This window comes from Megascapheus bottae, chromosome 3 (genome assembly GCF_031878675.1).
Source record: "Megascapheus bottae isolate mThoBot1 chromosome 3, mThoBot2.hap1, whole genome shotgun sequence".
In the NCBI taxonomy this organism is placed as follows: domain Eukaryota; kingdom Metazoa; phylum Chordata; class Mammalia; order Rodentia; family Geomyidae; genus Megascapheus; species Megascapheus bottae.
In genome coordinates this window covers 16852137-16880126 of record NC_143511.1, presented here as the reverse complement: position 1 = coordinate 16880126, position 27990 = coordinate 16852137, and positions in this window count along the sequence as shown.

The following is a 27990-nucleotide window of genomic DNA, read 5'->3' as shown; positions in this document are numbered from 1 at the left end:
AGTTAACATGTTTTGGACAAGAACATGCAATAATATAAAAAATACAACTGGTTGTAAAACTAAGGCAGTCTCAGAGAGAAAGAGGATACATGTTTCTCTCATATGTCAACGAAAGATATAAAGTATATAAACATATACCAGGTTGTATGCATATATACACACAAATCTATTAACTAAAGTATGGTCTATACAGGAGAGGATTGTAATGGCATACTCCTTTGAGCAACTTAAAATTTAACAAAATGAATACCAGGAACCAGGCATTGGTGGCTCATGCCTACAATTCTAGCTGCTCAAAAGGCTGAAATCTGAGGATCATGATTGGAAGTCAGACTGTAAAGCCCTGTAAAACTTCTCTTCAATTAGCCACACAAAGCCAAAAATGGTACTGAGACCCAAGTGATAAGAGTGCTGACCTTGCACAGAAAAGCTCAGGGACAGCACTTAGGCCCTGAGTTCAAGACCCAGGACTGAGGGACTGGTGAGGGGCATGGAAAAAGAATAGCAGGAAACCCCTGTGTGTTTTTATTCAGGAGAGGATTTCAAGGAGAGAAGGGCATGTGTGTGAAAAGAGAAATGTTGTACAAATACATACATGTCTGAAACTGGAAGCAGGTAACTTGAGGGGCCGGATGGGACTAGGAGAGATGGAGGGAATCTTGGAGATGATGACATTGATCAAGATGTACTGTTTTCACAAATCAACAAGTTGAATTGGTATCCCTATTTAAAAACAAATTAAATTGTGAATAACACTACCTCCAGAAAGGTTTTTTTTTTCCTTTTATTCTTCACAGGGCCGCACTGTTTGTGCCTGGCAAGTATACACACTGCAGCCATTATCCTTGGTCTGGAGCAACGACCAATGGATTTTTGTGTGACTAAGAAATAAAATGCTTAGAGCCAAGCCCTTGGCAGCCTGCCCTTAACCTTTTTACTGGGTCCAATTGCCCTACTGACACCGGATAAATGTGTGAGAAGCCAGAACACTTTGTGAATATGCAGAAGTTTCCTCCAGGGGCCAGGAGAGGCCCTCCATGACTCAAAGAAAATGAGGTTCCTCAGAAGTGAACTGCCCTGCAGGGAAAAGGCAGAGAAATTCCACAGGAGAGAAGAAGGGAAAAAGAGAGAGAGAGAAAGAAACAATAAATTTCAACAACTCCTTCCACATATAATTAAAACAACAGGGACAGTAAATGACAACAGCAAAGTTTAGATACTGTCAGGCCTCCAAGTTAACTTCAAACCGGTTTTCACTGGATGTATTTATTTTTCTTTAAATATCCTGGGATGTGGCCATGATTATCTTTGGTGGACATCTTTTGTAAACAGGGTGCTTAGGCATGTTTGCATTGTTCTGGCTTGTTGCAGTCATTGACCTGATTGGACCCGGCACTGCTTTGATCACTTAAAAAATGAAAGCAGTTTTTACTGCAAATTGCACTGGAATGATTTGAAAACTAAACAAACCAAAAGGACATGTTCTATTTATTCTTTATTACTCACACATGTAAAAGAACACGAAGCCCTTCCTTCCTAACTCCACAAATATGAATATGCTCCGAACAGCCTTTTCTTAAAAACTTTTTTCAACTCTATTCCCTTTCCACACTCTAGGCAAAGGTTTCTTGAGTGTTTCTGGAAAGGGGCTGGCAGTTTTGTAGTTTTGCTGTGGAATGCCCGCTTTAATTGACCTCCCAATCCCTCACTTTGGCTCCATGTAACAGGCCCAGGAGATTCTGAATTTGCATTTTCTGCCCATGTTTTGTTGGATGTAACAACTGAACTAGGTTTTATTTACTTCCTCTATAAAATGGAGATAATAGTTCTAAATCTCTTTGAAAGCTTTATGCAATTTAATTTGATATAACTATCCAAGAAAAACAGACCCATTTTGGTTTGGTTTGGTTTGGTTTCTGTCAGTCTCAGAGCTTGAACTCAGGGCATAGGTGCTGTTTCTGAGCTTGTTTTGCTCAAGGCTAGTGCTCTACCACTTTGAGCCACAACTTCACTTTTGGTTTGTAAGTGGTTAATTGGAGACAAGTCTCATGGGCCTCTTCTGCCCCAGATGGCTTCAAACTCCGATCCTCAGATCTCAGCCTCCTGAGTAGCTAGGATTACAAGCGTGGGCCTACTAGCACCCCACTGGGATATGATTTATTTGTGGTACTGTTTGTTTCAATTTACACATGAGGAAATAAAATCCCAAGGACACTGAATGAGACCATTAAACACAGTATAAGAGAGAGACAAACCCTGTACTTTTATCATAATGTTTACTTCTTCCTATGTTCTTCATATAATAGAACTACCGGGGAGCTGAGTGCTATAATCCTATCAACTCAAGAGGCTGGAATGCGAGGATCCCAGTTCAAAGCCAGACCTTCTGTGGGCAAGCAAGTTTCTAAGATGTTTATCTCCAACAAGCCACCAAAAAAAATCTAGACGTGGAACTGTGGTCCAGGTGGTAGAGCACCAATCTCAAGTGAAAAGTGAACACCAGGCCCTGAACAGTAACAAACACCTAAATTAAAATGGTGCACTTGGAATTCACAGGATGAGTCCCTTGTCTCTCCAATTAGATGGTCAACACTAAGTCCTTTGTATAAAGACATGCTAAATCTATTATTTTCTCTACTATTTTTTATTAAAACATCTCCTAATTAAAAGATACTATCAGGAAAATGAGTTGAGAGGCAATGGTTTCAAAACCACTATTTGCATAATGATGTATCTGTGGCTGTGGTTTTCTTCCCTTGTCTTTTTGATCAACAGCAGTGATAGCCCTGTCTTCTCCCTGAACAGTCAGGAGGTTATTAAAAGGAACCAAACACCCTAACAGCCTCGTACCTTTTTGATTTTCTGCCATAGTCTCCAAGTTAATGAGCAAGAGGGTCAAGGGAATTTATTCTTGTGCTTTAGGAAATCTACAAACAATATTAAAAGAGAAGTTGGTGGTAGATTAAGAAACTTTTAATAACCTTGTGCAAACCTTCCAGACGCTCATTACTCAGCTTCAGTTAGCACATATAGATGATTGAAATATGCAATTTCAAAATATGTTGAGGGAGTTAGGAGAGAGCCAGCGGCTCACAGAGAGGTGGTTTGGGCAAGAGAAAAAGAAGTTCAGGGTCAAGGGATTCAGCAAAGAATCAGCTCCTCCTGTTTTAATTCTTCTATTTTCTCCTCCTCCTCCTGCTTCTCCTCCTCCTCCTGCTTCTCCTCCTCTTCCTTCTCCTCCTCTTCCTCCTTCTCCTCCTCTTCCTCCTCCTCTTTTTCTGTCATATTTTAACTACAATAACTACATAAATGAGAATGGTAGAAGCATTGAAGTATCTTCTACATGTAGTTTGTAAACAGTTCCAAATGAATTACTAAATTGTAATAGACTCTACAGAGAGCTCAAATAATACAATTTTTTAGAAAGACTAAATCAAAGACCAATAAAACAAGCACCAGAAATTCGGTACTTGCAAAGAGGGTAGGGCCAATGGGAAAGAAGTAAACAATGCATGAGGGGAGATTTCAGCATACTTTCCTATATTTTTGAACAGGTGTTTATCTTCCTAATACTGTGTTTCTCAAAGCCAACTGTCAACTTGCACACAGACTGAGATTATCAATTGGATTCCCACACTAGTTTTAGCTCTTTCTGTGAACTTATGCCAGTCACACCATGCTTTAACACAGAATGCATCAAGAATTATATCCACATCAGACAGTCATCTGAGGCTCAGAAAATGCAAGAGATTTATCCAGAATCATACAGTATGGGAGAGAAATTTTGACTATATCACCCAGATCAAAGTCCTTGATACAAAACTGCATCCTGGCATCAGTTATTTTCTTCATGAATTTATCATCATCATCATCACTTCTGCCACCTTATTTTTTTGCCAATCCTGAGGCTTGAACTCAGGGCCTACATGCTATCCTTGAGCTTTTGCTCAGAGCTAGTACTCCACCACTTGAACCACAATACCACTTCCAGCTTATTCTCAGTAAGTTATTGGAGATAAGAGTATCATAGTCTTTTCTGAATGGGCTGACTTCAAACCACAGTTCTCAAATCTCAACCTCCTGAGTAACTAGGATTACAGATGTGAGCCACTGACATCCAAATCTCTGCTTCCTTCTTGCAGAATGTTTTATAAGGATCAACTGGATTAATATTTGTGAAAATGCTGTATAAATTCAATATAGCAATAAATGTGAAAGAATGGGAGGTTAGATAACCTCTTAATGGTTATCTAACCATTTTATCTAACCTCCCCATTTTCAACCACGTGAGAGGAAGGGGAAGAGGAAAGAAAAAAAGAATGGCAATGGATTACAGTGGAGCAGAGATGGGCAACTTTTCCTTTAAAAGGCCAAAGAGGAACTAGTATGCATCTGTGGTGCCTTTATTTTGTTGTAGCTCACTCAACTCTGCAGGAAACCATTTTTCAATAATCCATAAAGAGTTGAGCATGGCTGATTTCCAATAAAACTTTATTTATGGACACTGGCATTTGAATTCATTTCATATTCATAAACACAAAACATTATTCTTGTTTAGATTTTTAATTTAATCATTTTATAATGTAACATTTGGGGCCGGGATTTTGACCTAGGGTAGAGTGCTTGCCCTAGCATGCACGAAGAACCAGGTTCAATTCCTTCATACCACATGCATAGAAAAAGCCAGAAGTAGTGATGTAGCTCAAGTGGTAGAGCTCTAGCCTTGAGAAAGCCCAAGGACAGTGCTCAGGCCCTGAGTCCAAGCCCTGGGACTGACAAAAAAAAAATTTAATTTCTACTTTTAACTTGTAGCCTATCCCCAGAGAGGCCAGAGTTGGCTCATAAAATATAGTTCACAGATCCCTGAAAATGAAAGAACATCGAAAAAGATCACCTGGCTGACTCGTGTGGATAATGTTTGATAAGTTAATACAATGTCACTAAAGTTCATTAGTAACATGATTGCAAGACTATCAGTTTGAAATGGGTTGCCAGGAACTTCGGTGAATTATATGGATATTTATAATACACTTAACAAGAAATCTGAAAAGTAGAGCTCTCGGAATCCATTTATAAATTTAAATGTCATTAGAGACTCAAATTCTCTTCAAACTTTGACTCATGCATTCTCAGTACGTGGGCCTTCCATAGTCACTCATGGTCAGAAGGTTGCTGCCATAGCTCCAAGAACTGTTCCCTTAAAACAGAATTCTCTTATGCCAGATGGAGAAGACTCTTCCCTAACAAACTCTCCCACCAGATCAGAAGCAAATGCTTTCTCAAAAGCACACTGCAGACTATTTTCTCTGTTAAAATTAGGTCACATGGCCACATCTTTAAATTGCAAGGAAAATGAAATGGTCGTGATCATCTTAAATCTTTCATCAGTTAATACACTGGCCCAAACAAAACTTGGAATCTAGGAGCAAATAGGAAATAGAGCATTGATGGTTGCCATGGATACCAACAGCCTCCACCCCCCCTCGCAACCATACCTCAGTGAAAAGAAGCTGTGCTTTGTTTGTAATTGAACTAAAGACCAGGTAGAAGTAAGATGAAAGTTTTATAGTCTCACAAGATCCTGATGGTTACCACTTAGCATGTAATATGGAAAATATTATTAATCCTCTATGGGAAATTGGTGAAAATACTGTCAAAGGCCAGGTCAATATCTTACTCCTTAGGGTACTTCTGTGGGGGCCTATATCTGCAATTCCTGGGGCACTGAGAATATATGGCAGCTTGAAATGCTAGGGCTCATAGTCACTGTTAACTGGGAATGAGAGAGAAAAGGGAGGAGGGAGGGGAGGGGAGTCACTATGAGTTATCCTCTCCCCAAAGTTTCTGTGTCCCATTGCAAAGAACTAAGGAAAATCTGAATACACTTGAAAGAAACTTCAGTAAAATTTTTAAAAAAAAGAATGACTCAAAATAAGAGTTACTTATTAATAAGCAGTGGGAAGTTACAAGGCCAGTTATCAATAATTAAAGGTTTCATTTTCTGTTCCTGTTTCACAATGGATATATAAGAAATGTATTACCTAGGCATAGTAGCATATATCCATAATCCTAGTTACTCAGAAGACAGAGATCTAGAGAGTTTCCATTCAAAGTCAACCCTGGCCAAAAAATAAAAAATAAAAATTCACAAGACCCCACCTCAATAGAAAAGGGTAGGCACAGGGGTCTGTGCCTTTTTTCCCAGCTATTGTGGGAAAAGTAAGAAAATTACAGTCCATGCCAACCTGGTACAAACTGAAACCCTATCTTAAAAATAATAAGAGCAACAAATAAAGCTAGTAGTATGGGTCAAAGGGTACAGTACCAGTCTAGAAAGTACAAGACCACCATGATAAAAGTATCCGTGATAGTCTCTCCTAACTGACAAACTGGGGGCAGCACCACTGCTGATGGCAACATCCAGTCAGTAAGTATTGCAAAACTTTATAAGGAGCAAAATAAAGAGAACTGTGTCTTTTATGGCAAAGTGGCAAGATCGTGCATTTTAGGTTCAATGTTCTCAACAAATAAAATATATACCAATGTTGTATCATTAAGAATATGCTTTTTATTCTTCATGCTGCATGGTTAAAAAGGCAAAAAGAATATATAACTCGGATACATGGCTGTAATCATTATTCATTTTAAGTAGGACAGCCAAGATTTCATAGTTTGTCTTTATCACTTTACCATTATCTGTGACCCTGTAAATATTTCTTTCTTTCCCTAACATTTTGTATAGCATTATCTTAGCTTCTCACATATCAAAACACAGCACAGTTTATATAAGGAATCACATGATCATTTACACAGTAATTTTGAGGATTATTTAGTTCATGTCCAGTTCTCTTTGTGTTTCACCCTCTGTTCCAGATTTGAGGCCCTGGTTTCCCTGGCCTCCTCACTTCTTCCACACTTTCCACTCTCTCCCATCTCCCACTACCTACCACATGGAAGGTAAAGGCATTGAGTCTACCATATCAACCTCACCTGGACTGCACTGATTGCTGAGGGAGCTGTGTGAACAACTGTGGGCAATGCCCACAGAATGACTTTCTTGATCTTCCTAAGTGCTAAAGAGAATCTGCCTGAGAGTATCAGAGGCAGCAAGAAGAGCAGGGTACATCCATGGTCCAAGCCAGGAATTTCATAATTTCAATCTGCACTGAGCATCAGAGAGACAGACACAGAGACCCAGAACGACAGGTGGAAGATGGCTGAAGAATAGACTGGAAGCAAGTGGTAGGTAGACAGAATAGAGTTGGAAGAGTGGAATCAAGAAAGAAGCAGATGGAAAAACAAGAATATGGATCTATTTGCATCAAAGAAACTATTTTCCCCACATGGTATCTTGTGTCTGCAAAATTTCATTCTCCACACCCATGACTACTAGGGAAACAGCACTTAACTAGGTAAAAGAAAAATATGTATCACACATAGATAAGCAAACACATGCGCGCACACACACACACACACACACACACACACACACACACACACACACGGATGTACACACATACTTACCAGAACATGGTACACAGATCTCCCCAGTTTGATCATTTTACACCATTCATGTTCCTTCAGCACGAATCTTCATACTTCTTCGAGGCATCCCATGCTTAGGTGATACTCTTACCTTGGAAGATTTGGTTGTGCAGCAACTATAGAAGACTTCAGTTGCTTGTTTGTTGGCATGTTGCCCTGGCCTAGAGGTAGATTTTAATTTTAGGTATCTGCAATGCCAAGAGAACTATGGGCAGAAGGTTACAAATAGAGGCCTTGGGCAGTAGTGATGGAGTGTTGGCATAACCACAGAAGCACACGGCTTCCAGTGAATATTGCTTCGGACAGGTAGGGAGAAGTAAGAAATTCACTATGCAAATGGGAAATATGACCAACTGTCAATGATTGCAAACAGAATGCTTGAAAGCCTGGGGGAAATGAATCACAAGATTGTATGCAAATTCAAGTCTTATTCTTAGAATTAATCTTAGGTATTATTCATATTGATTTGTGTACCCTCACCTGGTGATTCACCTGCGGTCATTTTAAAGGCCCGCATTCACTGATACCTGAGACCTTCCAACTATCAAATAAAACCTTTTTATTCCATCCTTCAGTTCACCTCCAGGAATTATATGTCACATGATAGGGGTAGACATTTAGAAGATGATTTGTGGATACTCATTGTGAGAAGTTAGAGAAAATCTAATAAATAAGAAAGAAAAATAACCTCTGGCTTAAACTGGCACTAAGATGCTTATTTCTGTTGCTATCAAAAATGCCTTTGGAGGGATGGGCAGGGATAAAATTGGCCACCAAAAAAAAACTAGAGTTAGCTTGCAAACTTAAAAGTAAATACATTGAACGATATGCAAGTGGCAGAGATTGTATTTACTGAAATATGGTAGAGTCAAGAGAGAACTCAGATAGTGTAATTCCTTAGAAAAGCAAAGTCAAAGTTCAACAAAATAAACCCCAGGAAGCTGGTACTGGACAGGGGTGAGTTGGGGTCAAGGGAAGACTGGTAAAGATAAGAGGGAAAGAGTATAGTCAAGAATTCAATGCATACTGTACAAAATTAAGAAAAATGAGGGAAGGGAAGGGTAGTAGAATGATGGGTGGGAAGGTTTAAAGGGTTTATATTGATCAAGATGCCTTGTATTCATAAACTGCTTTGCAATTCTTTGTATAGTTACTCAAAGATAATTTTTTTGTTACATAAGGAGAGCCCAAACTATAGACCCCTCTAAGGATGGAAATGTTGCCTTCACTTTAAATTTTATTGTTTTTTTCTCCAGAGAGTCTGCATGTTAAAAGAAAGCAAAATATATTTATTGATACTTCAGTTTAAAAGAAAGAAAAATAGTCCACAAAATAATTTGGGTGATTAAAAAAAAGAATGGACTGGCATCTACTAGAATAAAAAAAAAAGTATGTTGGGCATCTCATGCCTTTCATCAGTGGTTCTAAAGAAAGGATGATTTTGTTCTTTGACTACCCGGGAACATTTGGAGATGTTTAGAGACCTTTTGGGTTGTTATAACAGAAAAGTGTGTGATTTTTTTATTTGCCCAGAAAAGAAAAGCCCTAAATGTAACAGAACCTCAGCAAATACTTCAAAGACGATACATCCTGTCATTTAGTGCTATACTGTGAAACTAGCAACTTTATCAGATATGGTTACCAAAAAATGTGTTTTTAAGACCAAGACTATAGCCGGGGGCATAAATGGTATTGATTAAAACAGCTTGACTGTGAATAGACCAAAAGAAAAATCATCCCTAAAACCAGAAAGATCTTAAAAACAGATTCCTATGTAAAAAAAAAACAGGCTGGAAAGCAACAGGGAAAAGAACTGGTGAAGAGTCTCTAATGGGGAGAAGTCTGAGGTTTTTCAACTTCAGATCCTAGGTTACAGTCTTCAATGGCATGTTCCACATGCTGCTGGAAATCCAGCCCTTATGTCCAGATTCCATAAACCACAAGTGTAAAACAGAAGAAGAAAGATTTCACCCTGTGCTTAAAAAAAAAATGATTTGTTCTACTTGTAGCTAATTGACCAAGCACAGATCTATGGCCACACACAGAAGTAAAGATGACTGACCAATCTGGTCTTCAGGAAAGTGTTGCCAGTTCAGTGTAGTTAATTGGGAGGGAATGGACATTGGAGCAGCCTGACCTTTACTGACCTCTGTCACTTTGACTTGTGTCCCTCATTTGGAGAGCAACTAGGAAAGGAAATCCCACCTCCCATTATAACTGTTCAAATTCTTGGCATTTATTTTCAGATGGCATTCCTCCACTCAAATCTTGTGGGTCCCTTGACCCACTCAAGAGCCATCCTTCATGACCTATCCAAACCCTCTGAGGCAGGAACCCTGAACCATTTGTACCTTACAACACAGTTACGTTGTAGGAGTTCACATTTTCTCCACTAAACGGTAGCAGTCAGAGGACAGAGCCCATTTTAAAAATCATACTTGTCTTTCACACACTAGGCATTTAACATTTGCTCCACGGGGAAAACAGTTGCCCTGTATTTAGGGAGAGAAGAGACAGCCCACCACATCCACACAGACACACCTGGGAGACGTTCATGTTATCTTTAATGCTTGCAAAGATAACGTATTGTGGAGATTATTTCATTTTGTTAAGCCGATTTGGGAAAGGGGGAAAATGAGATTGTTGAGGGAGGGGAGGACTACAGGGAGCTTTTTAATATAGCTGATGTGAGAGACTCAAGATTTGGAATAAAATCCCACCCCAGCCTGCTCCGGAAAGCCGAGCATCTGCAAAACCCAGCCATTACTGAATGACACGGTGCAGAAAGGCTGTTAGGGAAGCCTAATGCCTATACAGCTGGTGTAATGAAGAAATGGAAGGTTTCGGCACAGGAAACCGCAGCTCCAACAGAAGGAGCTGAAAAGATATAGATAAGATTAGTGACATATGTAAAGGCCCAGATACTGTGTGACAAAAGTCTACCCAGCTGAATAGGCTGAAGCCAGAAGTAATAGGAAGACCGTGTTCTTCCTAATCCCTCCAAGATAAGCTGTTCCACCCAGAATTATCAGCCAACAATCTTCAGGGTATCAGGCTGAAAATGAAGTTTCAGACTGCTTTGATTCCTCATCCATAAATGAGAAAGTGCCTGAAGGATCTTTATTTATTCTCACTCCCACCGAAACACTCTTCAAAAAAATAAAAAAGCACCAATATACTAGCAACAGATGCATAAAGCCTCCCTCCCTTTGATTGACAGAACATGATATAAAGCAACCCTCACTTGACATTTCAGTTTCATAAGGATCCTAGCAGAGGAAGGAAAAGAAAAAGAATCTTGTAAAAAAAAAATAAAACACTAGAAAATAAAGAGGATTTATGCAAACTCACATGAATGTTTTCAGAATCAAATTTAACAGTTTTATTTCTACACAGCCTTTATTTGATATTTGGGGATGCAGATAAAGAATCTCAACAGCCGTTAATTCCAGGCATGTGCTTATTAACGTTGATGGCTTATTAAAACTAAGTATTTACATGTTAATGTTTGTTGATTACTTAGATGTGTAAGTTGCTTAGTTCTAAATGATTAGGGGTATTCACTCTGGGGAGGAGATGTTTAATTTGGTGTTGTGTGTGTTTTAATTTGGATTTCAAAATAAGTAATTGAAGGAGAAAATGTCATCCACACCTTTGCATTTCAGTTTTCAAAGGTCATCCTATGGTTAGTTTGTACATTTTCAAATTCTTGTCACATTGCTCAATAAGATATTAAAGTCAACTGCATTCCTCTACATATTTTGTGCAATTGACATATAAATGTTCTGCTGGAAATAAGGACTGAATCTCATGCCTACATTTTTAAGGAAAAAGCACTGAAGAATCTTTCAGATAAGCTCTCCAAAAAAAAAATACTAATTCTTTTTGTCTTATCAAAGTAATCAATGTGTGGGTACTTAATTTCACTCTGATTTTTGTCCTCATAGGTTGAAATTGTTCATATGCTGTGGAACCATTGAACTCCAGATGTCCTGGGGCTTGCACTCTAGACCTAGATGCAATCTGTGAGCTCCTTTTGCTCAAGGCGAGCAGTCTGCCACTTGAGCTACAGAACCACTTTTGGCTATGTCAGTGATTAATTGGAGATGAGTCTCATGGACTTTCCTGCCTAGGCTGGCTTCAAACCTTGATCCTCAGATCTAGTCTCTTGAGAAGCTAGAGTTACAGGCGTGAGCCACTTGTGCCTGGTGAAATTCAGATTTTTTTTTTCTGGTAAACATCAAAGCTACTTTGTATGCTGGGTTTGACTTCAGGTCACTCAAAGAACATTTCAACAAACTTCACATTGGCATGTAAACTTGAGGATGAGTAAGAGTAAGAGAAAAGAATATAGCAAACTTGAGAAAGCATGGCCAGATAACAAGTCAGATTTATCAAACACAATTTAATCATCTGTATCCCTTCATGCTTACTCTATGCTTACTGTACTTTCCTAAATGCTGTACACCAGAGAGAAGATGTTGCAACTAATTGCATTGTTTGAGTGGTATGGATGATGGGGGTGGCTTAAAATGGTGATTAATTAACCCAAAGGAAGGGAAAGCTTTTTCTTTCTCCAGAAGAAAAAAAAGCTGTAGAATTGCTATTCTCGATGTTTTGTTTGAATGGCTAAAAGATTGATATAATGTTTTCAGACTTCAACCAACTATGCAAACTCTTTAATGCACTGTAATCTTCAATTTGGAAAAAAATCTTTTTAAAGCTTCATCTGAATTCATGCAGAAGGAAAAGATGAATAGAAAATAAATAGCAGAATTTACATAAATACCAAACTTATTTTAGAGATAGACTCCTATGCCCCTTGTCATTTAGTATTGATATTCACCTTTAGCAGGCAATGGTGACTCATGCCTGTAATGCCAGCTACTCAGGAGGCTGACATCTGAACATCAAGATTCAAAGCCAGCACTTTAGGAAAGTCTCTGAGGCTCTTACTTCCAATTGATCCCCCAAAACGTTTGTTGGAAGTTGAGTTGTGGCTCAAGTGATAAAGTGCCAGACTTGAAAAAAAAAAAAAAACAGAAACAAAAATATAAACAACACTCAGGCCCTGAGGTCAAGCCCTAGTACTGTCACACAGACACACAGACACACACACACACACACACACACACACACACACACCATGCTAGAAGCATGGTAAAGCACCTGTCTAGCAAGCACAAAGCCCTGAGTTCAAATCCCAATGCTAGTGATAGAGTAGTGTAGCTATGTAACCAAGCCCATATGTAAAAATTCATGCCTCCAGACCCTGAGTCATAAATAAATGGCTAAAAACATGTAAAGCATATATTAAACTGCTCCTAAGAAGTTCAAGGTTTGACTACCAAAGTTATCCCTGGGGAGTATAATTTGATCAGCTGTAGCTTTTTATGTCATTGTCATTGATTTATTCCATAACTGAATAAAATTTGCAGTGGTCCAGAGGTCCTCTCATTATTTAGCCTCAGAGAAACACTTGATGACACAGCGTATGTGGTATCGTGGATGGATGAACCTGCCGTGTGGGTTTTCAGGAATACTTCATCATAACTCAGTGACAATTGACTGACTCTTCTGTTGGGGGATAGGAGATTGTCTGGACCTGGAGCTTCAACCCAGGGATTGTCTGTTAGCTTTTCCACTCAAGGACTGAACTCTAGAATTCTACCACTTAATCCCCAGATCCACTTCTGTCTTTTCGATAGTTACTTGGAAATAAGTTTCACAGACTTTTCTGCCCTTTCTGGCTTTGAATCACAATCCTCAGATCTCAGCTTCTTGAGTCTTTAGGTGTAAGCCACCAGGGCTGGGCAAATGACAGACTCTAAAATAATGAATTCATTGAAACAAGGCATGGCCTAGTGGTAGCGTGCTCACCTAGCATACACGAAGTCCTGGGTTCAATTCGTCAGTACCACATACACAGAAAAAGCTACAAGTGGTGCTGTGGCTCAAGTGGCAGAACACTAACCTTGAGCAAAATGTGTCCAAGGACAGTGCCCAGGCCCCGAGTTCAAGGCCTAGGACTAGCAGAAAAAAAAATCAGTCACATTGGCATAGAAAACTTAATAGATATATCTTAATGCTTGTGGTGAGACTGGAACTTTACATAAATATATGTGTATATGTATATATATGTGTGTATATATATCATATATATATATATATATCATCCCCACACACTAAGAGAGGAGGAATCATAAACCCCCTTTTAACAAAGAAGGGAAAAGGGTCTTCTCTCTGAGCTTAACTGCACAAGGTAAGCCATAATGTTGGATGTAGCTGAATCCAGCTGCTGGCTCAGATTGTCTGATCGCAAGCCTACCTTTTCCTCACCATTTCATAGTTTATATTGCAGTTTAAAGTTAAAAACATGCACCATAGCCTATATTTTACTTGCAAGATCTCTTGATCTCCAAGGATAATGAAAATATTGCCAAATGTAGAGTGTGCACAAAATTGCCACAATACAATTATATGGTGCCAATTAGTAGCATGTGTTTATATGTGCATGTGAGTGTTTAAAGGAGTCATTCTGTCATTCTAAAATATACTTTTCATGCATAAGAACACTTGCTTTGCTAAAGGCAGCATGTCAGAATGATAATTATAATTTTGGGATAAGCACAAATTAAGCCTACCACTTAAAATGCAAAAACTTCCTATATACAGACTAGATTCCAAAAATGGCCATTTCACATGGAATCATTGAATAATTCATGCTGCACTATATGGGCAAGCTTGTGCACAGTTGGCATTGGTACAAGTCACATACACGCTCAAGCATTTCGGATTATTATTTATTGCCCAAATTTCTTACAAATGCGTAATGCTGCTTATGAAGGGAACCAGATCAAAATGTGGATGAATCAATTGGGTTTCCCTGACTATCTAAGATGATACTTACAAATAAAGACTATATTTCTTTAATTTAGGCATATTTAGTACAAAAGAAAAAGAAATGCACAAAAAACAGGGAATGCTAAACAAATCGGCCCATTTATATTTATTGTGGTACACCTCCTGTAAGCCTGTATCCCTACGATATGCCTAGGCTCAATTATTAGCAAGGAGTTTTTGTTGTAAAGCAGACACTCCATAAGTATTGGTTGAATGAATAAATATTTGAGTGAATTCTCTATTCCTTTCAATTCCCCTGAAGTCATTAGAGGGCTTTGGTCATTATATCTTCTGTAGAGTGGAGCTTTGGGGGGGGGGTATTGCTTATTGGTGTATAGGACATCTGTTTGTCTTCTATCTATTCCTGTTGGGAACTTGATCTCTCCCTACCTTATTTTTCTACTTACAGGTTTTCCTCCTGTAAATAACTTAGGCCACCATCACTCTTACATTTTAAAATCCAACCTGATAGTATTTCTTGTTCAGCTGCTCTGTCTCTGGCATATCAGCTAACACATCTTTGAACAACTAGTAGGAATTGAGGTTGCTTAGCAGAACACAAAATAGCAACTGGAGACTCAGGAAAGTCAATAAACGAGTAGCACTATATCCCAGCCCTGACTAGCAAACACATCTCAAGTTGAAGAATGTATCTCAGGATCAGTTCCAGTTCACAAGTAGCACACAATGCCAGTGTGCTCTTCTACAATGGAAGCAGGCATTAATTACATTACATAGTCTCTTGATCGATCTTTTAAGCTAACTATTTTTGAGATCAAGAGTACTATAACAAATCTGTAGTATCAGAGAGAGTCCTAAATATATGATTGCATTAACAGATTTATTCATCATAAAGTATATACATTTACTATACATCTTTTTAATATATTTTACAAAAGTGACAAGTCACCACATACTTCAGAAAAAAACACTATTACAAATAAACTGGAAGCTTTAATAAGTCATACATATATACCAATAATCCTTTCTTTTAGTGCTTACCCATTCTTCATCCAAAGCAAAAGAATTCCAGAATCTATTACCAAAAGTCATTTGGGTATTTTTTTAATTTTTTTTTTAGATTTAGGACAACAATCATTCGTTATATGTCTCTTGTTTCAATATCCTGAAGGTCCTTTCAACTAGCTTCATACTATATGGCCTTATGTATCAAGATTTTGCTCTATGTATTATATAGTGTATGCTCTTCATGTTGTATGGAATCACCTGGATGTCACACTAATAAATCTTTATTCATCCCTGGTCTTGGGATTTAAACTCAGGCTTATGTACTGTGCCTGAGTGTCTTTGGCTCAAGGCCAGCACTACCACTTGAGCCACAGCTCCATTTCTGAAGTTAATAATTAACTCTTTAGTAATTAATTTTTCATAGCTAATTGGAGATAAGAGTTTCATGGTTTTCTAATCGATTGGTTTTGAAGCATGATTTTCATGTATCAGCCTCCTGAGTAGCTAGGATGACAAGAAAGAGACAATAGTACTTGGCCTATTAAATCTTTTATTTCTGGGATCCATCCAGCTTGTTGCAGGTGGATGTACCTCACTCAACTTCATTTCTGAGAAGAAGTCCATGGTACTAGTACATAGCCATTTGCTTATTCATTCGTTTGAGATTTTTCCATTTGGGTCATATTATACATCATGTTTTTATGAATGTACTTATTCGTGTTTTACTGATTATATGTAACATTTCTTTTGATATGTATACTGAAGGGAAATTATTGGGTTTCAATAAAAACACATTTTTAACTTTTAGAAGGCCAGGCCAAATAGTTTACTAAAGAATATGAGAATTTCAATTACTCTGTACCTACCAAACACTTGATAATCTGGTGTTGGTTAATTGGCTGATTTTGCTGATTTTGTTATGGCTTCTGTTTATTTTAGTCATTCGTATGGGTATGCAGAGGTATCAGTGTGGCTCTATTTGCACTTCTCAGATACCTGAACGCCTTCATTTATGCTTACTGACTTATCATAAAATGTACTTATCATAAAAATGTTTTTAACAAATGATTGCACAATTGATTTCTAGCATTTTTCTTATTAATCTAGAGAAAGTGAATCTGGATGAATATACATAGATTTGTAAGCTTATAGAAGTTAGTTTTGCTGGAGACACGGGGAAAATAATATATTGCCACTCTCTGAAAGATGTCATTTGGTGAATAAAGGTTCTATATTTTAATAAGTACAAATACATCAATGTTTCCTTTTCTAGGCTAGTGTTTTTTTCATTCCATTTAATAACAGACTTTATCCTCAAAAAATAAATAAATAACATTATCTTCTATAGTCTTCCAAGAAGCTATACATTTAATTTTAATTTCCTGTTTGGTTCTATACTATTTCTGAAATTGAATTTTGTTTTTCATTCTCCAAACCCCACTCTTTTCAGTGCTATAGTTTATATTTGTGTTCCTTCCTAAGGCCTCCATTGAAATTTTGAAGGGAATTAGTAAAAATTGGTGTCATTATGCCTTTTTAAATTTCAAGGTGGAAGTGTCAATAATTCAACCTTCCCTCTCTATTTCTGTATATTTCTGAAGATACCCATAGTAAAGTAGAAAAATTTCCTTTTTCCTTTTAGCTTTTATTACAAATAAATTTTGTTAAACACAAATCTAGCAATGTGGCCCTATTTCTCCATTATCCTATGAATAAACTGAATTTAATCCACTGACTTAAAAACGCTAAGCCAACCTTGCATGCCTGGTCAACTCTAACCTGCTTTTCATTGTTCTTTTTAAACATGTCTGGATTTAATGTGTCAGTTCTGCTGAGAAATATTACCTTTATGTTAGTAAGTTCCATACAAGGAAAAGACTGCAGAATATAGCAAAAAAAGCTGCAGAATATAGAAAATCAACAAGGCAGCTTCTCTTTTATGTTTATTAGTAGCTGACTTGTGAAGAATGTGGATCCAAGCAGTTAGGGGTGGATGCTAATGGTAGAGCTCCCACCCACAAAGCACAAGGTCCTGAGTTCAAATCTTAATACCAAAAATAATCCTACATAAGAAAAGCTATTTTTGAATTCTCAAAAAATAGAAACATGAAAGAACATAAGTAACAAAGTTTGAGACTTACGTTGATGTAATATACAAGAAATATAAACCAAAGATATTCAAGATGGTTACAAAAGAAGACCTACTAACCTTCTAACTTTATTTTTTTTTTTGCCAGTTTTGGTGCTTGAATTCAGAGCCTGAGCACTGTCCTTGGGCTTTCTCAAGTTTGGCACTCTACCACTTGAGCCACAACACCACTTCTGGGTTTTTCTGCTTGTGTGGTATACCAAGGAATCCAACCCAGGTCTCTGTGCATGCTAAGCAAGCACTCTACCACTAAGCCAAACTCCTGGCCCATAGCCTTCTAACTTTAGACAAAAATAGAAAGCATCTGCCTGAAAATTGAACCATTCATTCAAATACCTCTGATATTTCAAAAAGCTCAAAATTTAGGCAAAAAAATCTTGGGCATTTATTCTTGGATTGGATCTTGTCTTCTACAAAGGTATTTTTAATAGGAAAATCAGAAAAATTTAAATGCGATTCAAATGTCATTGTCAATTCTTTGGACTTAAAATTTTGCTTTGATTACGTAGGACAGTGTCCTTGTTTCAAGAAATGCACCTTTAAATATGAAAAAGGCGATAAGATACTGAAATTTATTTTCTTATCGTATAGAAAAGTATATGTACATACACATTCTGTGTGTTTGTATGTAAAAAAAAAGAGGCAGAAACAGGAAGAATGGTAAATTATATACACAACATGTCAATATTAATTGTGTACCATGCTATGGTTAGAATATGTTGTATCCCCTCTAAAACTCATGTTGAAACTTGACTGTCATGATGGTAGTGTTGGAACACGGGTCCTCTAAGAGGGGATTAGGTCCTTAAGAGGGATTAATGCTTTTCCCAGCACAGTGGATTAGTTATCTCTAGAGTAGGTTGTCATGACGTAAGGCTGACTCTCATGTTTGTGTCTATCTCACAAAATTGCTGTTCTTCTACCTTTCTGTCATAACATGGTCTGGCATAGGGCTCTAATCAGATGTATTCACTCGATCTTACACTTGTAGATTAGTAAATGAAACGAGTCTCTAACTTCTCTGAATCACCTAATATCTGCAACACCAGACAATTTTAGCAACAACACAGCCTGTGGCAAATAGGATTCCAAAGATCTTTGTATGATTTGTACCTTTCCTATAAATTTAAATTAATATAAAAAGTTAAGTCAATTAATTAATTAATTTGCCTTACCATGCCATGATTCCTAAGAAAATGCATCAAAGTAAATGCATGTGTGCATCGTGCACGCACATGTGCATACACACACACACACACACACACACACGGCAATGGCTCGAGTCTACAAAAATAATTCAAATAATTCAGCACTGTAGTTAAGAGGAAAATATGGTGAGATAAATACTAGTCTATTCTGCACAGTTCTCTCCCAAGGGATAGACCCCAAAATCTGGGTTCCAATTTTTTTGGGGGGAGGGCGGTCATGAGACTTGAACTCTGGGCCAGGGCCCTGTCCCTGAATTCTACAACTCAAGGATCCCTCTCCAACCCTTGAGCCACTGTATGACTTCTGGTTTTCTAGAGGTAAATTGGAGATAGAGTCTCACAGTCTTTAGGGCTTTGAACCGAGATTTTCAGATCTCAGCCTCCTGAGGATTACAGGCATGAGCCGCCATGCCCAGCATTGGATTCCAATTTTATGTCCACTTTTCTGTATTTCAATTTATTGATTTCTAGTTTCTCAGAGAATCGCTTTGGCAAATTTCATCCCTTTCCAATATTTCTCAGTGGAGCCACTTTCCAAATATACTGTCTAAGCCTTAATAAATGTTTTCAATATAGCCCCATATTTCTCATGTAGGAGATAGATATTTTTCTGGACAATTATTAGACAGTACTTAGTATTTGGAGATGCTTGGGGATATTTTGCCTGAAAATTGTCTTTTTTTCCTTCCCTCCAGCCTTTGGCTTAAAATAGAGAATATTGAGCTGAAGGCAGAGTACTACAGAATTGTCTCTTATCAGGTGGGGTTTGTAATACAATCAAGTTCACCTTTTCATTGTGATTTTTCAAATTCCAAATATTGAGTTTCATGGTTTAAGGTTATTTTCCAAAACTGTTGTTTTTACAGAAAGAATCATGATATCAATAATTATTTCATCTATAAACTGCAATAGGCAATGGTCCTAATTTTCTTTCAATGTTCTTGATGAATGAGTCTATTTTAGCAAGTCAAACTTTTTGTCCCCCATTGAGGGGGGCATTGAATATAGGTTCACCACAGAAAGGAGACACTTTTGAATCTATGCTAACCAAGAGTCCGAAAGAGGCATGTTGCTTAGCTCTGAAAAGATTAAAATTAACTTGTAAAACTGTAAGCAGCACAGCTGAAGGAAGGTTCCAGCTACTCAGCGGGCCCTTTGTACTGCCCCTGTAACTGAAGAAGAGGACACTGGAAGGGAGATGAGATACTCAGAGCACTGTGGTCAAGATAGAGCACTGATCACCACTCGTGCTGTGTGTCCTGAGGTGACATAAATAGCCAGCTGGCATCAGTAGAGTCAGGACTCAGCCACCAAGAGGGACAGGCTGAAGAAGAACTACAGCCAAGGTGGGCAAAACTACTATAGTATGCATTTTATACCAAGAATCTTGTCATGGACAGATGAACAGATCCAGTAAAACCCAAAGACTGAGCTTCTCTGTTGGAGGGGCAGGAGGATGAAGCTCTATAGCTTAGAAATAAAATGATAAAGTGACCTATTATCATGTACGTGACCTTAGTACTGCAGGGCACTAATATGGAAGAAGCTAGACTGTTTTTTTGTTTTTTTTTCATAAGTCAAGATTTGATTTCTATTATTCAATTCTTAAGATTCCTACTTTTACCTCCTAACTTTCTGCTAGAAAAGTTAAACCAGAGAAAAACTATAAGCCAATGTATGTTTCTGGACGAGCCATTCAAGCATCCAAAGGTGGAAACTAATGATTTGCTATCATTCATGCTTCTCATCCCACACATGGGTAAAAAAGCTTGTTTAGACCTTTGAACAAGTCTAGTATGCCACCAGAATTTCACTCATTCATTCATTCAGCAAATATTTGATGATTGCTGCGTGCCAAATACTTGATACATACACAGCAAACAAAGCAAAATTTCCCCACTTGTAGGGCTAATAGTGTGGGGAGAGAGATCATTAACACAATACCAATTAATAAGGCAATTAAATTGCAAAAGATGGAGAGTTGCTCTGGAGAAAAGTAAAAGCAGGGGTGCTAGACTATAGCATCCAGGCTGAAAGAATTAAGTACCATAAATAGTTTTCACATTTTGTAATGGGAACCAGCGCTGTATTGTTTGATCCAACGTATCTAAATGTGTCCAAATATGCTGGCAAGAAGTCACCAGTAAAGTTATCCAGATGATAATTTCCAGTAGTAATAATTAAGCTGGACTAATTTAAATTAAGTTTCATCATGTGACCTTGTCAGGATGACATAATTGAGTCATGCATTATAGAATTGTATAGTTTTAGAAATGAAAATAGTTGGGACCGGGAGTTTGGCCTAGTGGTAGGATGTTTGCCTAGCATGCATGAAGGCCTGGGTTCGATTCCTTGGTACAACATACCTAGAAAAAGCCGGAAATGGTGCTGAGGCTCAAGTGGTAGAACTCTAACCTTGAGAAAGTCCAAGGACAGTGCTCAGGCTCTGACCTCAAGCCCAGAACTGGCAAAAAAAAAAAAGAAATGAAAATAGTCCAGTTGGGATACTGATGGATTTTCCTCCCACCAACAAGAAAATTAAGATCCTGAGGTTTAAATGATTCGCCCAAAATCCTCCAACAAGTAAATAGCAGAAAGAGAATTAAAATACAATCTCATTTGTTTAAAGTCTCATTTTCTAATGTAATAATGTAATTTTCAATATTTTGTAGCAAGTTTACTCTTCTATTTCCTGTTTAGATTTGATCTCTCATTCCCATCTCATTATTACCCCATCCTACCCTGCCTTATTGCTTAGGCATCTGTGTGTGTGTGTGTGTGTGTGTGTGTGTGTGTGTCCTGTATGTTTTTCTCTATGTAAGTACAGAAAATACTATTATTTTAGTGTTTTTTTTTGTTTTTTTGTTTTTTTTGCCAGTCCTGGGCTTGAGCTCAGGGCCTGAGCACTGTCCTTGGACTTTCTCAAGGCTAAAACTCTACCACTTGAGCCTCAGCACCACTTCCGGCTTTTTTTTTATATATGTGGTACCAAGGAATCGAACCCCGGTCTTCATGCATGCTAGGCAAGCACTTTAACCACTAGGCCAAACTCCTGGCCCCTATTTTAGTGTTTTATAAACACAAAAGAAACATGTAAACTTATTTCTACTTAGTTGCCCTGAAAGAAATGCTTCACCTAAATTCTCCAGTTTCTGGCATGCAAGGAAGGATAAAATACTAACAATGATCTTTTTCTTGGTAGAGATTAAAACTATGGAACAGAGTCCTTTAATCAGAGTTTTAGTTTTAAAAGATACAGTCTGACTACAGATAACAGAAAACCTGACTTAGACTCAAACAAATAGGCATTTTATTTTTTTCTTAGAACAGAAGCCCAGAGATGGGTGGTTGCTGGCATTGAGTCAGCGGTTCAGTGATGAATTGGGAGCCTCGATCTTGTTTTTCATGCCATCATCCTTGAAAGTTGGTGGGTTTTTTTCTCTCTCTCTCTTGCTGTTGCTTCATAATTGTAAAAGGCTATTGTGCCTTTAGGCATTATCAACTTTGGGAATGGGAGGGGGATGTTGTAAAGTACCATTATCAGGAAGGAAAATTCTACCTGCTATACCGGGCCAGAACTGAGTCATGTGCCAATTTCTAGGCCAATAACTGGCTAAGAAGAATGACAATCTGAGTCAATTAGCCCTAACTGGTGAGGCTAAGACTTATCTTCCCATAGATAGATAGCACTTTGCCCTGTCCCTAAACCAAACAGGAGTCTTCCAGTAAGAAATAAGATCAGGAAGAGTGATTAGGCAAGCAGTAATCAATACTTTGTAAGATAAATAAATAAATGTGTAAATTTGCCTACTGAATGTCTAATATTGCAAAAGTGCATGCTTTAAGAAGTGGGGGGAGGGCACTGTTAGCTGTTTATCATGTATTTTCTCACAATCCACCCATAACTGTATTCATGTAGTTATCAGCTTTCTGTTATTATGACAATACCTGAGACAATCAACTTTAAAAGAAGAAACGTCCAATTTGGCTTGCCGTTTCATAGGTTCTAGCCCATGCTCATTTGGCTTTGTTACTTTGAGCCTGTAGTGAGCAGGCAGAGAGTGAGATGGAGCAGAGAGAATAAGATAAGGCAACTTGCTTGCATCTTGGTGACCCAAAATAAGAAAGAGGAAGGGCCAAGATTCCAATATTCCTTTCAAGGGCATACTCCCATATGACTTCTAGCAAGTCCCTATTTCTTAAAGCTTCCACCATCTCTCAATAGTGCATAGGCTAGTGACCAAACCAGTAAAGCATGGGAGTTTAAACGACACTTATCCAAACTCCAAAATAATGTTCTTCATTTTAAGATATACTTTCCAAGGACACTGATTTGTCAAGTATAATTTTTTTTCTTTTTTTTTTATGGGTCATGGACTCAGAGCTCAAGGCTACCGCCCTACTTTTGAGTCAAGCCCCACTTCCCATTTTCTAGAGGTAAGAGTCTCAGGGCCTTTTGTGTCAGGCCTGGCTTTGAACCGTGATCCTCAGATCTCAGCCTCCCGAATAGCTAGGATTACAGACATGAGCCACCATGCCAGCTCAAGTATAAAATTTTAGCTACTAAATATGAGATAATGAAAGAAAAGTAAAACTTCCAATGCTTGCCACATTGAGGTTATGTCAGAATAATGAAAATGTGATCTATGAAATCTATGTCAAATAATGCCATAAAATAGACACATGCAAATATAGTTATATATACATATATGTAGTATATATGTATATATATGTATGTATATGTATATACATACACACATTTTGGTCTGTTCTTAGTAGTATTTACTAATCCCCTAAAAGAGTAACTTTGGAGTAGAGAAACTCCAGATATCACATTGATCAAGGGATCAAAGTAAACATCACCAATAATGAGATAAATTGAAAGCATGTGCCACTGAGTAGAAAGCAATGAGAAGACTATCTTGCTAAATATGGATAATCTATATCTCATCATAAGGAAACAAAACACACCCAAATAAGGACACACTACAAATTATCAGGCTTGCAATTATCAGCAGAGTCAAGGTCATGCAATTTAAGACAGAGAAATAGTTCCAGAGAGAGCAAAGAAACTAAAACTCCATGATAGCTAAATATAATACAGGATTCACAACTGAATGCTTTTAATCTAGAAGAATAGTAAGAAAATTAACAATACTTGGCCAAAGGTTCATGATTATATGGTAAGAATGTTGGTGGCCGGGAGTTTGGCCTAGTGGTAAAGTGCTTGCCTAGCATGCACAAAGACCCGGGTTCAATTCCTCGGTACCACATACATAGAAAAAGCCAGAAGTGGTGCTGAGGCTCAAGTGGTAGAGCTCTAGCCTTGAGAAAGTCCAAGGACAGTGCTCAGGCCCTGAGCTCAAGCCAGGACTGGCAAAAAAAAAAAAAAGAATGTTGGTGTAAATGTCATGATTTAGGTATGTGTTGTGTTTGTTTCATAGGAAAATGACCTTCACTAAAGAAATGTACAGTAAAATATTGAGATGATGAAACAGCATAACAGGAGCTTATGCTCCAGTGGTTCAGGAAGAAATGTGTTTTCCAGTATTCTTTCAAGCTCTCTATACATCTGATACCAATTTGAAATGATTATGCAGTCTTACTGTTCGGTTAATGATATATAGGGTTGCCATTTCTATGCCACTACTACAAAGTATTCCTTCCATTTTACGGAAATAAGTCGTTTTCTACTACCAGACATTGAGATTGTTTGTATTATAAAGTTTATTTTCCCTTATAATGAAATGACTATTCAGGAAGCTATGGTCTTGTGCACGCGTGCTACTTTATAAGGTGAATGTCGAGAGTAGAAATCAGCCTAACCGAGTTTAAGTGGAATCTGTTATGGGTTGAGTTTGTATCCTAAAGTTCTTGTGTTGAAACATGATCTGCAGTGTGGCTGCTGGGGAGCACAGCCATTGGAAGATGCTTTCATGGGAGCACCTCCTTCCTTAACAGAGCAATGCCATTATTGTAAGAATAATCATGTTATCTCAGGAGTGGGTGCTTTAGAAAGGAGGACAGTCGCTTCCTGCTGTCTCTTGTCCTTTCTTCATACTTCTGTCACAGGATGATTTTGAAAGTACGTCCCCCGCAAGATACCAGTCCCATCTCGCACCTTTCAGACTATTATAAATTACTTGATTTCTAGTACTCTGTTAGAGCAGCAAAAAATATGAGGTTATGAACCCAGATACATAGTGAGCAATGTAATAAAATAAAGTATTAATGAAAAGTATCTTTGGGGGTGATAGATATGGTTTGATAATGTTTCCATTCATTTATCTAACAAATATTTTCATTCACAGCTGTGAAGGAAGCTCTGTATTCATTTGGGGAATACAACTATTATCTTTGTCTTCAAATGACATTAAAGCTTAAACCGGAAGCAAGCTGGAATTAGTTAAATTTTCCCAGTTTAAGAAATGTCTTAATGTTGATAATTTTTAGTGTAGGCAAAGATGTTAATAGCCTTTATCTCTTTCACCTTTCAACATTTTTTCTCAACATGGAAAGGAAACACTTGAAAAGATTCAGATACTTGTCAGGTGCTAGTGTCACAAATCTGTAATCCTACCTACCCAGGAGGCTGAGATTTCAGGATTATAGCTTAAAGTCATTCTTGGCAGAAAAGTCCATGAGATTCTCACCACCCATTAACCAGCCAAAACCAGAAAGTGGACATGTGGCTCCACACAGACCTGAGTAGAAAAACCAAGGGAGAGTATGATGCCCTGAATTCAAGCTAACTGCAGAAAGGGGGTGGGGGCCTTCTGAGGGGCGGGAACCACGAGACACTTCACTAAACACTTAACCTGATTGTTACCATCAAAGTATTAATTTTGTTTTGAACACATTCAGCTTTTTGGTTTGATGTACAGATTCCCCTGTTTTTATTCTCTCTCTCTCTCTCTCTCTCTCTCTCTCTCTGTCTATATATATATATATATATATATATATATTTTTTTTTTTTTTTGTTGCCAGTCCTGGGCTTGAGCTCAGGGCCTGAGCACTGTCCTTGGATTTTCTCAAGGCTAGAGCTCTACCACTTGAGCCTCAGCACCACTTCCGGCTTTTTTTTTTCTATGTATGTGGTACCGAGGAATCGAACCCGGGTCTTCATGCATGCTAGGCAAGCACTTTAACCACTAGGCCAAACTCATGGCCCCTCTATATTTTTTTTTTATCACTGAGCTTCCTTCAGTTAAAATCGTTGTCACCAGCTCTTGAAAGACTCAATACCCCATCTCTTAAGGAATAATAAAATTGTCTAGTTTGTTTTTTTCTGCATACTTTCCAAAAATAATTCAGAAGCAAAAACATTCATAAAAATATTTTAACATAAGTGGAGGCCACTAAAGACACTCACTCCAGGAAATTGATACTTAGAGAGCTGACAAATTGCATAAATGGCCTTTTATGGATATTGATACCAGCTGTGCAGACAGAGGAGCCTCTCCACCAAGAAATTATCAAGGAGACCAACAAAATAAATGAGTGTGCAGAGCTCAGAATATTCTGAGCTATCATTACAGAATAAGTAATAACAAACAATTAAAATACCCATGGACAAGTAAACAACTTTCTGAAATTAAAAAAAAAATGTCTTCTAAATTAAAGACCTGGTGGAAAGGATTTGACTTAGATTTGGGGCTGTTGTCCATATTTGAAGTCAATCTCTGATTCTACAGAGTCAGGCAGTGGTCAGGAATATAACAATGGTTTTGGGTCCATAGCCTCAGTAATTTATAGAGGGAGTACCTTATGAGTCAATAATTTAACTTCCTCGGAAGCACGTACCCACTTTTAAGCAAGACCTGAAGAAAAAGAATCACAAGTGCCTACTAGACAGTTTCCCATTTGTTGCCATTTGTAAGTGCAGGTATAGGTAACATGACTAGTAAAGATTTTGCTGGACTGATCTGAACCTGCCTGTCAGTCTCAATTGCCTTTATACCTTACCTAGTAAAAATCACTTTAGGGGGAAAAAAAAGTCCTATAGTGCTCCATTGTAAATCTCCATGATGCCCCTTTGAGCTAAAGCACTTCTCCATTTTCTTCATAATTCCAGGGTAGCATCCACCACAGAGCCCTGTCTTACCCACCCCTGGGCTTTTCCACTGGGCCAAGTCAGGCCTGTGCCTATCTGCCTAAGGAAATGGGGTGTGGAAAGAGGGATCAAAGGCACACAGAGTGAAGGCTGAGGAACTCCTTTCAGACCAGATTCAGACAGACTTTCTACCTTGTGCTAATGAGGTAGGCCTAATCTTAAGGACCAAAATCTTATGGGGGCTAGGGACAATTTTGGCAGAGGAGTGAGATCAGTGAAGATGACAGAACGGATAGAATAACAATGTCACAAACCCAAATAGGGCCTGCCTGATCAGGAGGGCACACTTACACACTTTGTGCAAGCTTTCCATCTCCTCCCCTTTGGTTTCCTAGGTGATAGTGACCTAGGGGGCCAGTAGTACTGGTCCAGCAGGGGTGTTATCTACATTAATTGTGGCAACTTACAAAGCACTGGCGGGAGGTGGGGGGGAGAAGGTGAGTCCTATGTCTCTGAATATGACAGCCTGGCTTCTCCCAAGGTCTGTCTCAGGCATTTTTCCCATAACAGAGAAGACAAGGAGTAATACTAATATATCCTACTGAAGGAGAGACAGAGAGAGTTGGAAGTGACAGCAAGTGAAGTAGTTACCAGTTTTTGTACAGAGGCTTTTCCTATTTCAATGGTACTCAAATTTTAGCATGCAGATATCCCATGGAATGCTTATTTGACCCCAGAATCAGTCATTCTGACTATTCTGAAGATCAGGAATGGAGCCAATAATTTGCATTTCTAACAAGATCTCTTGAGAGGCAGCTGCTGTAGATCCAGCCGGCACACTTAGAGAAATGTGGTCCTCAATTATCTTCTTCACAACTCTCAAGAACAAGATGGGATTGTTGCAACCCAGTAAGAAACAGTTATTAGGGAATTAAGTAAACTGCCCCCTGCCCTGTGCCGTTAGCGGGATGTGAAACTTTAGTTCCAGGCTCTGTTGGACTTTAAAGCCCATGTTGTTTGTTTGTTCATTGTTTTGCTTTCCTATCTCTCATTCTTCTTCTTCCACAGCTGTCTGCAGATCTTCTGCAAGACAGCCCCAGCTCCCAGCTCTCTTCTTTCACTCAGCATCCAGATTGCCCACAGCTCATAAATGTGAGGGTGGG